The following is a 16383-nucleotide window of genomic DNA, read 5'->3' on the forward strand; positions in this document are numbered from 1 at the left end:
AACCTCCATTCCCGAGATGTTCGTAACTCTGAGGTTCTGTATAGCTTTCAGTCCAAAGCAGGTACGCAACTGAGTTCAGAGTGTTTTTTGGTGCCACCTTAGAGACAGAACTATTTTTAATGAAGGCAACAACTAGTTCATATAGAGACTGCAGAAGTTGAAAGCATTGGAGAATGTAGAAAGGGTAACAAATTGGCCTCCATTTGAAAATACAGATATTTATCCTATTCATTATGCCATTGTACATTCAGACTTGGGCATGGTGTGTGTTCTCAAAGAGTGTTGTGCTAGTGAGAGTTGTAAGAATGTTCCAGGGCTGTGGCTGGTATCTTCATGCAGATTGCTCATAGATCTTGTTTTATGACTGTTGGTTAGTGAGTCTTTAGAACTCAAAACAGGAAACTGACAATTTTTAAATACAGTGATACATAAAACCAGCTCGTGGCTGTGGAACAACCTGGTAGATGTTTGTTTTCATTGTCCGTTATACCAGCTCTGTCTATGACACCTTTACCTCCAAATCAGTCCATGTGGGACCCATTTATTTGACATAAGTTTAATGGCACCTCAGGTTTTTGGTGGGGAGAAAAAAAACAGTCACAGCAGAGAACTGTAGCAACAGAAAATTGTTCATGGGCCAGTTGTTAGTTATAAGAAAAACCAAAGGGAAACCTTGAATATTTCAGCAGCACCTGTTATTTCTGCATGTTAAATACAAACCATGGAGCTAGGCATGAATCAGAGAGTGCAATGAGAACAAATGGGCAATCCAATATGAGCTGCTGTATTTCCAGAATTAGTCACATCATCATCTCCACATGTGTCTATTTCAGCTCCTCTTGCCAGGTGATAAAATATGAGGGAATAGAAAATAAAAATAAGACTCTTACTGGAGAGGGTCTTAACTTTGAAAAGTTTACTTTTCCTGGGCTGGATGATGCAAATGTAGTCTTATTCCATTGGTATGATCAGACATTGAGATTGTCATGACTAAATGGCTTTCAGAAGCCTCTTACGTTTATACAATACAGATTTTTTTGTAGTTTTTATAAACAATGTGCTTTGGTCACAGGAACAATATCGATGCTGGTAATTCTGTGGTAACAAACCACTGTTCCAACCTAGAGATGGGGGAAATCTGCTGCTGGGTTTTTAGTCTTTCACAAAACGGGCTGATTGCTTGAGATCATTAAAGATCCTGGGGAATATTTCACAAGAATTAAGGCTAGTGCCAGTCACCTGACCAGATTCCATCTTCAGTAATTAAATTTTGCTTCTCAATTCCTGAGTTCCTGTTAGATAAGGTGTGTGCTTCCTGTCCCTCCTAACCTGTGTGTTTAATTGATGATGCATTTTAACCCAAATGCTGCTCTGTGGGAATCTGTATTTACACACATATGTCCAGTATGCATGTGCACATATTCACCACATATGCAGTGATGATATCCCTATTGTAAAAGAGTTTATCATGACTGCCACACTTAAGATTCATGGGCAGAGGACATCTCCATGGGACTTACTCTAACATTCCAAGCTCTCTGAACAGATTCAGACAGACATCATTTAAAAAAAAAAAAAGCATCCCAGAGATATGTATTCCTCTTCTGCCCCCCAGAGCTACACCTAGTCAAGCTCAGGACAAACAGTATTTATTATGGGTGTGTGAGAGTTTTCCTGTACATAAAAATGGCACTTCTTTAAAGTCTAATATCTTGCTGAAGTTTTACACCATTAGTAAGAGGTTTCCCCCCCCAAAAAACAATATTGCAGGGCTTCCTCTGAGCCTGGTACAGTTGGACTGATGGTAAGTAAGCTCGCTCGCGCGCTCTCTCTCTCTCTCTATATATATATATACACCTATAATATGTAATGCTTCAAGTGCCTTCCTGAGATGAGATATTATATAAATGCATAAGTTACAATTATAACAACTCTTCAGGCTCATAAAATTACCATGACTAGACCTGTGTAAACTACAACTAACCAAATAAGAGGCAGCTTTAATGCTTGGGAGAGTTGCCACCTTTCTAGAAAAGCTGAGGATACCTTGTGTCTTCTGGGGCAGAGAGACAATATCTCAGCAAGATGAGGCTCCTTCCTGCAGCTGTAGGCAGAGACAGTACCATAAGGGTTAACAAACTGCAATGTAATGCTATTACAGGAAATCAACCTCCTCAGGCAGCTCTAAGTGACTCTGGAGGACAGTTGTGGCACAGCCAAAGATCAGCGGAATGCAAAGGCTACTTCCCCACCCCTTTCCTTAGCTTGCCTATATGAACATGTCTAGGCTGATATTTAATGTGCTTTGCAAACAGACTTTGTCATTTTATTTGACACTGTAAAGTAACTGCCTCCCCCAGCTGCACTCCGAGTACTCTACTTTTTCAGCAGTTGTCTTTCGGCTATGTGACTGACGCTTAGATAACCAAGTGCAATAGCAGTACAATCCTGTACTTGGTCTGCAGAGATGGAGAGCAGGCAAAACAGTGAACTATCTGCATCTATGGGAGCGGCATCGATGCTGTGCTTCCTGAAGGAATGCAGACACAGGTGATAATGGTGTGCATATAACATATGCATGGTGACTTTTACTACCCTCGCCGTTGTCTTCCCACGCCACCCACAACTTGGCTTATTGTCATTTCTTGTGGTGCTATGTCTGAATTAGACTGTAGACTCTAAAGACTTGTCATTTAACAAATGGCTGTGAAGCACCTATGTATAATGGTAATGATGTATTTGTGCAACAGTCTTAAAGAATGGAAGAGCCTTGGTAATTTGTGGCTGAGCTCCAGCAGTGCTTTGTAAAAGGTACTTTTAAGAATCCACCCTTGAGCTATATCCAGCTGTGGCTAGCTGTGGCTGTAGAGGTGGGGAAGAGAACCACTGGGGGCATAGGGAAGCTGAAAGAAACAATCAAAGGGACCAAAAGGAAACTTAAGAAGGTAGTAGACAGAGCCAAGTCTTGGCATATCAGAGAGAGAGACCCAGCTGGCAGGAGAGAGCCAACCAGAGCTCCTGGAGTGTGCAGATGGAGCAAAGAGACTGGAGAATGCAGTGCTGGACTTCTTGGAGGAGCTCTGAGGGAGGAACTGCAGCACTATTATGCCCTTAACAACACTGCCAATTATTAACACTAGTAACAGCCTCAGCACAGCCATGTCTCCCCCTTTCCTGTGCTCTCTTTTGTCACTGCCATTCAGTAAGGGTGTGTGAGCTGTCTGCGTGGCCATAAAGGAACTGCCCATTAAACAGAACTCAAACCTCAAGGTTCAGCCTCAAGGCCAGGCCAGGCCAGGCCGTTCAGATTTCCAGGCCAGGCCGTTCAAGTGAATACAGACTTGACCCCATGTATTATTGTTCCACCGCTAGCTTATTTAGGCAGGTTATAGAGGGCTCATTGCAAAAAAAAGGCACCAAAACGCTGCTTTGTAGTGGGTATATAGCTGAACCCAGCTTTACAATTTAAACCCAATATTTGAAAGAGCCCCCACATTCCCCCAAAGAAATGAATCACTCTGAAATTTCACAGCCCACGTCTTAGCCCAGGGTAGAATTCTTCTGGGAAGTTTGTAACAGATCAGAAAAGGAATTTAAGAATTATGTTTACATATGTCCCTGTCATTGACATTATTAAGGCAATTTAACTGTTTTGGTCCATCACACTTCCCTAGCCTGCAGCCTCCAAACATGTAGTGTTTTGCTGGTCTTACTGAAAAGAAATGCCTGTCAGAGACAGAGAGACAGAGTATGAGGGGGGTTTTGGAAGGGAGCATAAAGCTTGTGGGGGAATCACAAGGATGTAAAAGAGTTTATGACAGTGTGCTCATTCCCTGCCTGCTCTAGCAGAGGGTAACATAACTTCTGGGCCAGCAGCAGGGGTATAAAGAGAAGGAAATTCTACTTTGCCGTACTCTTATTTCATTACTGTGATCACCCAGTGGTGCATGAAGGTCACTCTTGTGCAGCCCATGATCAGATAATGCACATTTCCTAGCCACATTCTCTAGGACTCCATTTTCCCAGCAGTTTAAGCTTTAGTGCAGGGGAAGGCAACTACAGGCCGGTTCTAGCCTGTCAGGGCTTTCAATCCAGCCCATGGGATTGCCAGCCCAGTGGCGCAGCGGGGCTAAGGCAGGGCTCCTTACGTGCCCTGGCCCCGTGCTGCTCCCAGAAGCGGCTGGCACCACATCCCTGCAACCCCTGGGGGAGGGAAGGCAGAGGGCTCCGTGCGCTGCCCTTGCCTGCAGGCACTGCCCCTTGCAGCTCCCATTGGGTGGGAACGGGGAACTGCGGCCAATGGAGCCACTGCTGGACATGCTGGCCACTTCCGGGAGCGGTGCGGAGCCAGGGCAGGCAGGGAGCCTGCCTTAGGCCCGCTGTGCGCCGCTGCCACCCCGGAACAGCTCGAGTTAAGCGGCGGCAGGCCAGAGCCTGCACCCCCCCTGCACCCTAATCCCGTGCCCTGAGCCCCTTCCTGCACTACCAAATCCCCCCCTCACTCTTCTCTTCTGCAGACTAAATAAGCCTAGTTCCCTCAGCCTCTCCTCATAAGTCATGTGTCCTAGCCCCCTAATCATTTTCGTTGCCCTCCGCTGGACTCTCTCCAATTTGTCCAGATCCTTTCTGTAGTGGGGGACCCAAAACTGGACGCAATACTCCAGATGTGGCCTCAACAGAGCCAAAGGGGAGGGATAGGATACAGAAGGACCTAGACAAATTGGAGGATTGGGCCAAAAGAAATCTGATGAGGTTCAATAAGGATAAGTGCAGGGTCCTGCACTTAGGACGGAAGAACCCAATGCACAGCTACAGACTAGGGACCGAATGGCTAGGCAGCAGTTCTGCGGAAAAGGACCTAGGGGTGACAGTGGACGAGAAGCTGGATATGAGTCAGCAGTGTGCCCTTGTTGCCAAGAAGGCCAATGGCATTTTGGGATGTATAAGTAGGGGCATAGCGAGCAGATCGAGGGACGTGATTGTTCCCCTCTATTCGACATTGGTGAGGCCTCATCTGGAGTACTGTGTCCAGTTTTGGGCCCCACACTTCAAGAAGGATGTGGATAAATTGGAGAGAGTCCAGCGAAGGGCAACAAAAATGATTAGGGGACTGGAACACATGAGTTATGAGGAGAGGCTGAGGGAGCTGGGATTGTTTAGCCTACAGAAGAAAAGAATGAGGGGGGATTTGATAGCTGCTTTCAACTACCTGAAAGGGGGTTCCAAAGAGGATGGCTCTAGACTGTTCTCAATGGTAGCAGATGACAGAACGAGGAGTAATGATCTCAAGTTGCAGTGGGGGAGGTTTAGATTGGATATTAGGAAAAACTTTTTCACTAGGAGGGTGGTGAAACTCTGGAATGCGTTGCCTAGGGAGGTGGTAGAATCTCCTTCCTTAGAGGTTTTTAAGGTCAGGCTTGACAAAGCCCTGGCTGGGATGATTTAACTGGGAATTGGTCCTGCTTCGAGCAGGGGGTTGGACTAGATGACCTTCTGGGGTCCCTTCCAACCCTGATATTCTATGATTCTATGAAATAGAGGGGAATACTCACTTCCCTCAGTCTGCTCGCAATGTTCCTACTACTGCTGCCTTATATACCATTAGTCTTCTTGGCAACAAGGGCACATTGTCGACTCATATCCAGCTTCTCGTCCACTGTAATCCGCAGGTCCTTTTCTGTAGAACTGCTGCTGAGACAGTTGGTCCCCAGCCTGTAGCAGTGCATGGGATTCTTCCTGTCCTAGGTGCAGGACTCTGCACTTGTCCTTGTTGAACCTCATCAGATTTCTTTTGGCCCAAACCTCCAATTTGTCTAGGTTACTCTGGACCCTATCCCTACCCTCCAGCATATCTACCTCTCCCCGCAGCTTAGTCACCCGCAAACTTGCTGAGGGTGCAATCCATCCTATCATCCAGATCATTAATGAAGATGTTGAACAAAAATGGCCCCAGGACCGACCCCTGGAGCACTCCGCTTGATACCAGCTGCCAACTAGACATTGAGCCATTGATCACTACCCACTGACCCCGACAATCTAGCCAGCTTTTATCCACCTTATAGCCCATTCATCCAATCCATACTTTTGTAACTTGCTGCCAAGAATACTGTGGGAGACCATATCAAAAGCTTTGCTAAAGTCAAGGTATATCATGTCCATCGCTTTCCCCATATCCACAGAGCCAGTTGTCTCATCATAGAAGGCAATGAGGTTGGTCAGGTATGATTTGCCCTTGGTGAATCCATGCTGACTGTTCCTGATCACCTTTCTCTGCTCCAAGTGCTTCAAAATGGATTCCTTGATTACCTGCTGCATGATTTTTCCAGAGACTGAGGTGAGGCTGACTAGTCTGTAGTTCCCCAGATTTTCCTTCTTCCCTTTTTAAAAGATGGACACTATATTTGCCTTTTTCCAATCGTCTGGGGCCTCCCCCGATCACCTTGAGTTTTCAAAGATAATGGCCAATGGTTCTGCAATCACATCAGCAAACTCCCTCAGCACCCTCGGATGCATTGCATCTGGCCCCATGGACTTGTGTATGTCCAGCAAATGTTGCTAAGGTACCAGCAGCCAGGAGATGCTTCTCTCCTTCAGTGGGCTATAACAGAAGAAGGATGTGTGTACATTGGAAGCCTGTATTCCAGATTTTCATTTTTGGCCGAACACAGTAGTAGAAACAAGTCATTTATGTATTCCAATCCAAAACCACAATAGAAACTCTGAGTTATGAGCCAGCTCATACCTACAACTGAAAAGTGCTCAGAATGTGGCTCTGAAATTAATTCTCTTTATCTGTGCTTGTATTAAAATAAATCCCTTACACAATAAATCCCTTACACCATAAACTGGGTGAAATCCTGGCTCCGCTGAAGTCAATAGGAGTTTTGCCGTTAGCGTCAGTTAGGCCAAGGATTTCACGCATAGCCTTCTTTGAATGTCTTCTTTATTTATAAAACAAAGGAAAACAGAAATACAAGGATTAGCTGAAGACTGATGTTTTAATACAGCCAGAAAGACTCTGGTAAAACGGAGCAGTGCATTTTGAAATCTGAGTACATATAACGTACTTGGGAGCATGGGGGAGAGCTGCTATATAAGGTATGTTAAAGGGAAAGGCACTGAGAGATGTGAAAGAAGAGCTGGAAAGAAAGACTTAGAGAGTTCAATCGTGCCCCTCTTATAGGGTGACCATATTTCCCAAAGTGAAAACGGGACACCATGCGGGGCTGGCGTCACGGCTCCTCCCGCTGGCCCAAACCCTCTTCACCCCCTCCCCCATGGGGCTAGCCAAAGTCTCTCCCAAACCCCCTGCCTAGGGCTGGCCCTAGCTGCCTGACGTCGCCACTCACCCCGCTGCCTAGGGCTGGGGCTGACAGCCAGAGCCCTGCTGCCCAGCCAGTGCCTGGTATCACTGCGGCCCCTCCTGAACATTCCTCCACGACCCCCTGGGGGGGCACACCCCACTTTTTTGGTAAAACTGGGCATTTGCCAACTAATGATCAGTTGGCAAGAGCAAATGGGACAAATGCCAGACTTTGCGATGTTCGCGACAGGGCTTAACCAGGGGACTGCCCTGGCCAAAATGGGAAGTATGGTCACCCTGCTTACATAGAAAAAGGCTTTCAACTGCTGTGGAACTCTCTGGACCCTTTGGACATTACACTCTCACTGTATGAAATCAGAGATGCTAGTGGAATGAGCCACAGCTGCATATACACAGGGCCTAATCCAGCTCCCATTGAAATCAATGCAAATCTCTCTATTGACTTCTATGAGAGCTGGTTAGGGACAACAAACACTCCTCACTGTCAGTGAGCATCATAGGATCTGCAGCAGTGAACACACAAGTCTCTACCTCTTGAGCTAAAGGGAAACTCCTTCAGCCAAGAGTAAATTGCGGAGCGTCAACACTGGAGCCAGTCCCTGGAGTGTCATATGGTCATAGCATTGCCAGTTGAAAAGGGATCCTGGTGGCTCCGGGCGGCAGCGCAGTGGGGCTAAGGCCTGGCTCCGCGTGGCTCCCAGAATCAGCCGGCATGTCCAAATCGTAGGTGCAGAGGTGGCCACAGGGGCTCCATGTGCTGCTCGTACCCCAAGTGCTGGTGACAGCTCGACAGCTCCCATTGGTCAGGAACCGCAGCCAATGGGAGCTGTGGGGGCGGTGTCTATGGGCCTGGGCAGCATGCAGAGCCCTCTGGCCCCTCTGCCTAGGAGCTGGACATGCCAGCTGCTTCTGGGAGCTGCCTGAGGTAAACATCATCCGGTCGGAGCCCACACCCCACACCCCCTTCCACACCACAACCCCATACCCCAGCCCGAAGTCCCCTCCCACACCCAAACGCCATCCTAGAGCCCGCACCCCAACCTCCTGCCCCAGCTGTGAGCCCCCTCCTGTACCCCAAATCCCTCATCCCCAGCCCCACCCTAGAGCCCACACCCCCAGCCAGAACTTGCACCCCCTCTAAGGTTGCCAACCTTCCAGGATTGTTCTGGAGTCTTCAGGAATTACAGATTAATCTTTAATTAGAGATCATGTCATGTGATGAAACCTCCAGGAATACCGCCAACCAAAATTGGCAACCCTCACCCCTCCCGTACCCCAACCTCCTGCCCCAGTCCAGAGCCCCCTACCACATCCTGGCCCCACCCAGAGTCCGCACCCCAAGCTGGAGTCCTCACTCCCTCCCGCACCCCAATCCCCTGCCCCAGCCTGGTGAAAATGAGTGAAGATGGGGTACAGCAAGCGACGGAAGGAGGGGGGATGGAGTGAGCAGGGGCGGGGCCTCAGAGAAGGGGCAGGACAGGGGTGGGGCCTCAGAGAATGGGCGGGTCGGGAAGGCAAGGGTGTTTGGTCTTGCGCGAAACTTTAGAAAGTTGGCAACCCGATATGGTCATGTGAACTAAACCAGCATATTACATAAGGGTCCTAAGATTGTAGTAAACTACTGGATACAGGCATTTAAAAGGAGTCAGTCATCTCATTAAAAACAGCATAAGATACTTATGCCAGTAATTTTTTTTTTCTAGAAGCAGACCAACTAGTCACTAATTTTTCAGACAAAGGAAATAATTGATGTACTGTTTATCAAATGAAAGCTAAAAGGCTGAAAGCAGGATGGAAACAAGCTACTAATCTGCCAAAATACATTCCCATCAGTGACTACAGGTTTCTATGCAAACTGCAAAATGGATACTATTAAATAAAAGAGTTTTTCACCATTGTATTACTCATTCATTAGCATTCAGTAAGCATCTGGCTCCTAGAAGCTGCACAGGCTTGGCTCCACTAATTAGGTGCCTGGACCCTGGAGAAGACCGACATGTAAGGTGAGGTGGTGGCCTTGGGGGGAATAGGGGGTAGGTGGGAGGGGGCAGTGGGGTAAGAAGAGGGGGTGGGGGGGAATTTGGGATGTGCAAGGCTGCGGAAGCCAGAGAAAGAGGCGACTTTCCCCAGCTCTAGGGCTGTAGCTGCTGGGGAGAGATGGCCCTCCTTCCCAGCCTCAGCTCTGTGGCAAGGTAGAGACCCCCTCTTCTTCCCAGCCCCAGCTTGGGGACTGCTGTGGCGCGGGAGAGAGAGGGCACATCCATTGCATTACAAAGGCAAGACTACTGATAGAAAAATATGAGTTGTGTGCTTTTATTTGTAGAACAAAAAAACCTTAATTGTTTTTTTTATATAGCACTTTTATCCAAAGCGCTTTACAATAGTTAGCTAATGGTACAAACAACATTTGGAAAGATCATTAAGCAGTCCGCCAAGACCCTCAGCTATTTTCGAGTGGTCCACACAAAAAAAAAAGTTTGAGAACCACTGGTCTAAAGTAATGCATTGGCAGGAAGGAAACCTTGGATTCTATTCACAACTCTGTCTTCTAATGGGAGAGGTCTGGAAATTATGTTTAACAACTTCAGCGCTGGCCTTGATTGCACACTACCTGGTGGTACCTGGTGCTTTTTTTCCCTGGCGGTGTTGGCATCTGTATGGTGACACCTGGCACAGGCAGCAGCTCTGGAGATGCACTTTGCCTCACCTGCCTGGTCACTTAGTCAGCAGTATGTGGTTAAAGTGTTTGGTTTTGTATTAATTAAACATAGGAGGAGCTTTCAGGGAAGGGAACATGTTGGACGCTATCAATGAAACGCAGCTGGGCACCACCCGTTAGAGCTTTGTGAAGGGGAAACGCTGTATTGCTTTGGATCTGCTGTATTTCTTTGATCAACGTGGATGTTGTATTAGTGATGACAGTTCCAAGCATGAATCCACAGTAAGAACAAACCCACTAGCTACCCCGAGTTACCTTGTTATCATGTTTGTTTACAGTTGAACTCAGTCTAGGGCATTATTCAGAGTGCTTTATCTAGGACCACCCAACCTACACTGTAGGCTGCCTCACTTGGATTGATTCTGAATGAGAATATATCGGCAAAGGCGGCAAGAACGTGAGTTGCAAAAAACAAAGGTGGGAGAAGAGGTTGAACATAGATTCAGCTTTATAAGTAATTTGCACCAAACTTTGTCTTTTTGAAAGTATTTTAGTCTCTATAATGCTTCATAATATAGTATGCCGTCTCAGAAAATATCCCTCTTTCTACGAGGCACATGGGATACAAAGAAACTCAAACTCACACAGAGCACCGTAAAGTTTTTCCGCTTGGACATTGTATAGAGCAAGGTAGAAAAGATGAAGTTCATAGGCTTTGTGCCAGGATTTCCATGGGGGTTGGAGAATAGAATTAATTCCTCCAAACTTGCAGGCAAGCTGCAGGGCATCAATACAAGACCACCCACAGGCACTATTCTGACCTAGATGTTGGAATAGCTGCTGTAGCTAATACGCGCACTAAGGTGGGTTTGAGCCACTGGATCTGCACTGTTATGGTTTGAGTATCTCTGCTCCTGGGAAGCCCTCAGTTCCCCCACTTTTTACTCACTGACATATTCTGGGCCAGCACACAGAGTTCTGCTCCATGGAGTATGGAAACATTTGTGTAGTCCTTGCCTTCCAGCAGTCTCATCTTGGGGATTCTGAGAGCCCCATGCGTGGATAATTAAAGGTTTGGGCTAGCTTTGTATCTAGAGACACAGTTAAACACTATCCAGGGAAAATGTGTTAGGCCTAACTTTGCATACCGATGGATGACACTTTTCCTGGTCATTTCTCATATCCCTGGCTGTTATAACATATATCCCACACACACTTGGAACAGCCTGTAAAAAGAATATTTTGTTATTTTGGTCTTTTGCCTGTGTTTGAGATTAATGTGTTTATATCCATGGAGCAGTTTGATAAATATCTCCCTCTGGAATCTCATTTTATAAACTACATTTTTTGCAATGGTTTTATAGTTATTGCAAATGTTTCCCATTAGTCTGTCGAACAGGCCGCTATGCCACTTCTCCCCTTCATAACAAAAGATAATTTGAAATAAACAGAGAGGGTGAGCGAATGATGGTTTATGTTTGTTTCCTCATCTGAAATGGAGACTTTTATATAACAAGCAAAAGCAAATTTTCCCTTGAGAATGTGAATGCCATCCACAGGAGCCATATCCTGTGTACTTTATTCAAGTAAGTCCTATTGAAATTGATGCAGCTATTTGTGCATTTAAGTCCACTGAAGTGTTATGGCAAACCCATTACCAGTAAGGTAATTTTATGATACTGCCTGTTTCCTAGCTGCCCAAGATGCTAAAGACATGTCCAGATTTCACATGGCACACCTACCAACACCAAGACACACATAGTGAAGAGCTCAGCTTGTGTTTAACACCATATTTTCTCTCTGGGAAAGCAGCAACCTTACAAGATGCTCCACTCCATTTGCTGAGGAAATGGCATTTCTCACATCACAAGGACCTTGCAAAAGTACACTAAGTACTTCTATTCTTATTTGGTGGAGCTTCCACAACAGAGAGCCCAAAAACTCAACCAGCATGTTCACTCCTACAACACAATGAGGAGCAGTGTCATTTTTATGGGAACCCTTTCATCACCATACTTTCAATGCTCTAGACAGCTCACCGATCCTGACAGGAAGCAAGGCTGCTTTCCCAGGATCCTCACAGCATTCACAGGCTTCAGCCCTCAAGGCCCAGCCCCTGACAGCGCATGTTAAAATAGTCTCTTCACTGCCATTCTCTGACTTGCTGCTGCTGCCTCTACTAGCTGCACTTAAGTACCCTCGGATGTGCTGGGAAAGAGTGAGCCGAGCACAGCGCTTCAGCAAAGCTTTTGTCGTGGGCAATTGCACAAATGGCCCTTGCCGAGCCAAGCAGCAACTGTCTTGATCCCTTCTGGAGAAAGGGCATTAGAACTTGGACGCCATTGTGCCTGGACACCCCCAGCCTTTCAGGAAGTTATTTAGGACATGCAATGCTTGTTCTTTCACAGCATCACCAAGATTTTTCCTGAGCATACCAAGCAATTCAGGAACCTGATTATGCTCTACAAAGCCTAGAGCTTGAGACTCTGGTGCCACGATTGTGATTTACACAATGGCCAGACCCGCACATCCCGGTATGAACCGACTAGTGCAACCAGCTGTACACACTGAGCCTGGGGACTCCTTGCTAGACTCATGTATTTGAGCAGAGCCAAGTGTCCACACAAGGCACAGATCTCTACCACTCCTCACTGCTGAGCATTAACAGCTGTGATCTCAGCATCACACTGGACCAGTAACTCCAAGCCAAACCCCGCAGGAGTCACAATCAACCACCTCTCCATGGGGGCATGCTCGTCAGGCAGTACAACCCACCCCACACGCTCCCGCAACATGTCCAACCAGAGCTCCCCACAACGCAGGCAGGGTACAATGCACCCCAGCTAGGAGGCTGTCTCCAGCCCAGCCCGAGAACTCTCGGGGCTCTGGGGAGAGCCAGGGAGCAGGAGGTTACCTTCCAGCATAGCAGGAGCACAGGCAGATCTGGAGCATGGTGCGTGGAGGGAGCAGGTGCTGCAGCCACACCCAAGCCCACCAGTCAAGAGCAATCTGGCTGCTTCTTTCCCACGCTGCACCCCACACCCAGGTGCTTCCTATCACCAAGACACCCCTCACTACCCGTCCGGCCTCAGTCCCCCTCAGCCTATGGCAGGAGACAGACCTACAAGTGGCTGCTTGCTGTCCTGAGGAGTTCCCACCTGCAGGCCGACATGAGTAAGCTCTCCCTGCCCCATGCTTAGGGTGTCACTAGTGCCTAAAATAAGTCCTCAGAGGTGGATCTGATAAGAAGCCGGTTTCCAAGTCGTGGCCACTCAGTGATGCACTGTGATACTAATGGGGGTGGGGTTGAGGTATCATGGATCAGCCGTTGTCTCCCTTGCAGATAAACTTTGCCCTGTATTTCTCATTAAGCTCTTCCTCATTTCTTTGCCATTCAAGCAGCCCTGTTACTTCCCTCAGACAGCACACGGGAAAGGAAATCCCATACTGCCCCCTATAGGTCACTCCAAATCCCTGGCCCCCAAACAGCAGCTAGGAACATAGAGGCCCAGGAGAGCTGGGGGATACCCAGATCTTCAGGTGGCAGAAAGTTAGGCTGTTAAGATGAGAGAGAATATAACCAGGGAGTCCATGAGCCCCTAGACACCATGAGTGAAGGGGCCAGTGGGAACCAGAACAGGCCTGAATAGCAGCTGCACACAGCCTTGGCAGAGCAGGATTGATCTGAGCTAGGGACTTGGGCCCAGAGTCTCAAAGATACTGTGTAAGCAGTGTCAGGATGAGCTCCACCCTGACACCTGGTGGTGAGGTGTGGCAAGTTGTGGAAAAGAACTTCAGGGGCTGATCTCATTTGCATGGGCATACCCACCCCGCCTAGAATGAGGCCATAGCTGCCCAAATGGTCACTTTGGCTGCTGTGGGATCCCCAGTGTCTCTGTTATTGGGGCAGGAAGAATAAATTGTTATTACCCGGATTATGGGAACTGTGCTTGGAACTGTACTAGGCCTTTTGTTATGATGGAGGGACTCACCATCAACTAAGTAGCACTCGCTAGGCAAGGGTCATGGGTTCCAAAACTCTGTGAATTGAAAGAGGTTGGGGACAAGTATTAATACTTGGTGGTATGGGCCCCTTGGTGGGGGCCTTATGTGCTAATTGTCCTTCCTTCTTTCCCCACTGTGGAATATTGAGAGCTCATTTTGATTTCATTAGAAGTCTAGTTACAGGTTGCTGAGCTCACTTTGGGCTAATAGTGCACCAGCACTGAGGCTCCCCTACTACAAGCTGAATTCACCTAAGAGCTGAAATCACTGAGCATTGTGTTAAGTAGTGAGGGAGCCTGAAGATATATTGTGGAGCAGTTTGTGGGACAGCTGGCGTGCCTTGTGGACAGGCTGGTGGAGCAGTTCATAGGATAGCGGGAGCTGCTGGTGGGACGCGGAGCAGTTTGTGGGACAGCTGGTGGGCCGCAGAGCAGAGCGGATCTGAGTGAAGCAGTTCGTGGGGCGGCTGGCGGAGCGGAGCGAAAGCCTATGGAGCTGTGGGGCGGTCAGCTTCAGATCATGTAAGGTGCCTCTTACCCCTGCCCCCATCTCCACCCAGGTTGGGACGTAAAGCTCTGCAGATAAATTTTCGAAATCTGGGGTTGCCCTGACCAGGGACAGAGACTTTTGGGTCATTAGACTTTTGGGACTTTGGGTGATTTGGGGTTGCTGGACTCAAGAACCAAAGGGAAAGGGCATGCCCCAATTTGCTTGGGGTGGATTTGTTTGCTCATGGGTTGTGTTATGAATCCTGTTGGTGGTGTTTCCCCAACATAATGCTACATTGTTTCTCTCTGTTATTAAAAGGCTTTTTTTTTCTCCTTCCCTGCTGCTGGAGTTGGACGCAATCCCTGGCAGGTCAGGGAAACTCCCATCACGTTCAGCACCTTCCCCTTAGCTTTTGTGAAGGGAATTTCTATTATTCTCATAGACACTTGTGTTCTTCATAGTATTCCTTATTTTCACAACGTACCTAGTCAGGTTTCATGTGGGCTGCCATCACATCCGAAACACATAGGAATTAGACTCCAATAGCCTCAAAGGATTATAGGGGCAGCTGTATTATTAGAAAGAGCTCTTAACCCTTGATGTCAGAGGGTTGCAATTCTCCAATTTGAGATGATTTGTGCTAATGGAAGTGCTGGCATTTAAGGGTTAAGAAGTTACTCAGCCATCTTTTTCCCCCCTTGCAAAGTAATAAATAAATCATCCAAATAATCTGAAACCTTCACAGTGGAAACTGAAGGATACTAACAGCTTTTCACATCTTTTTAATAAGGCCTGGCTATTTAAAATATAGTGTTTGAAAAAAGTGGTTGCATTAGCATTGTAGTCAACATTTTATTAAGGGCAATTGCTTCTGGGATAGAGAAGAAAAATCTGATAAACAGCAATGACCGACAGACTCTTCCATCTCAGTTTTGGCTTCTGTTTTCATAGTGTAGCAGGGTGCTGGTGCAAAAGCACCTAATTAGCCCCTGCCTAGTCAGCTCCAATCAGGGGAAACAGATTGGGGCTGATGGAAAAGGCCTGATGTTGGCCTGAGGATTGGCAACACCTGCTGACCTGACAAGCCATGGGCTATAAAGGCTGGGAGGGGGACAGGTGGGCAGAGAGGGAACTGGAGGCCTAGCTGAAGGCTGACTCTGCCTGTAAAAGAGGTTGAATAGTCCTGTAAAGCTTGTAAATAGATAAACACTGGTGGTGGGATGACTGCAGGTAAATAAAGACATGGGTGTTGCACAACCCTGAAGCCTCTCTGAACCTTACTGGGGGCAGCAAGTGGGCCCCAGGAAGAGGGATGGGTTGTGGACCCTGTTACGTGAGCAAATGATTTATTTTATAACTTGTTTTTGGACAATGAAGGCAGATCCTGAAAAATACCTTGTGAAGTTACATTCCATTAATGATGGTCACTATTTTTAATAAGCGATGGGGAGCTTGAAACAGACGTTTGTTTCTGAGCCAGTTTCTCCCCCCCCCCCCCCCCCCCCCCCCCGCACGCTGGATGTTCAGGGCCTCATTCTGCACATTCGCAAGACACTGGTCACATATTGAGGTCACATACTGATTGTTATTGTAGGGTTTCGCATGAGTGATGAGCTGTTGGCATTTTTTTTTCCAGAAAGAAGAGCACTGAGTCATTTGTAGCAAAAATAAAGGGTTATGTTAGGAAATAGATATTCAGGCCTGTCTATAAAGGCCTATACTCTAAGAATTTAAGTGTATTATTATCACTTGGCTAGTTAGAGGTATAAAAGAAAGAAAATCAAAATCACTGTCTGCCAGTGTAAGGTCCTTCTCTTACTATGACAGTCTGAGGCCCTGTTCTTAGGCTAAGGCCTTTGGCTAAGCAACAGAGGCAGCCACAAGCTGGGAAGCGACTGGTCAACTC

This window comes from Lepidochelys kempii, chromosome 12, assembly GCF_965140265.1.
Source record: "Lepidochelys kempii isolate rLepKem1 chromosome 12, rLepKem1.hap2, whole genome shotgun sequence".
NCBI lineage: Eukaryota > Metazoa > Chordata > Testudines > Cheloniidae > Lepidochelys > Lepidochelys kempii.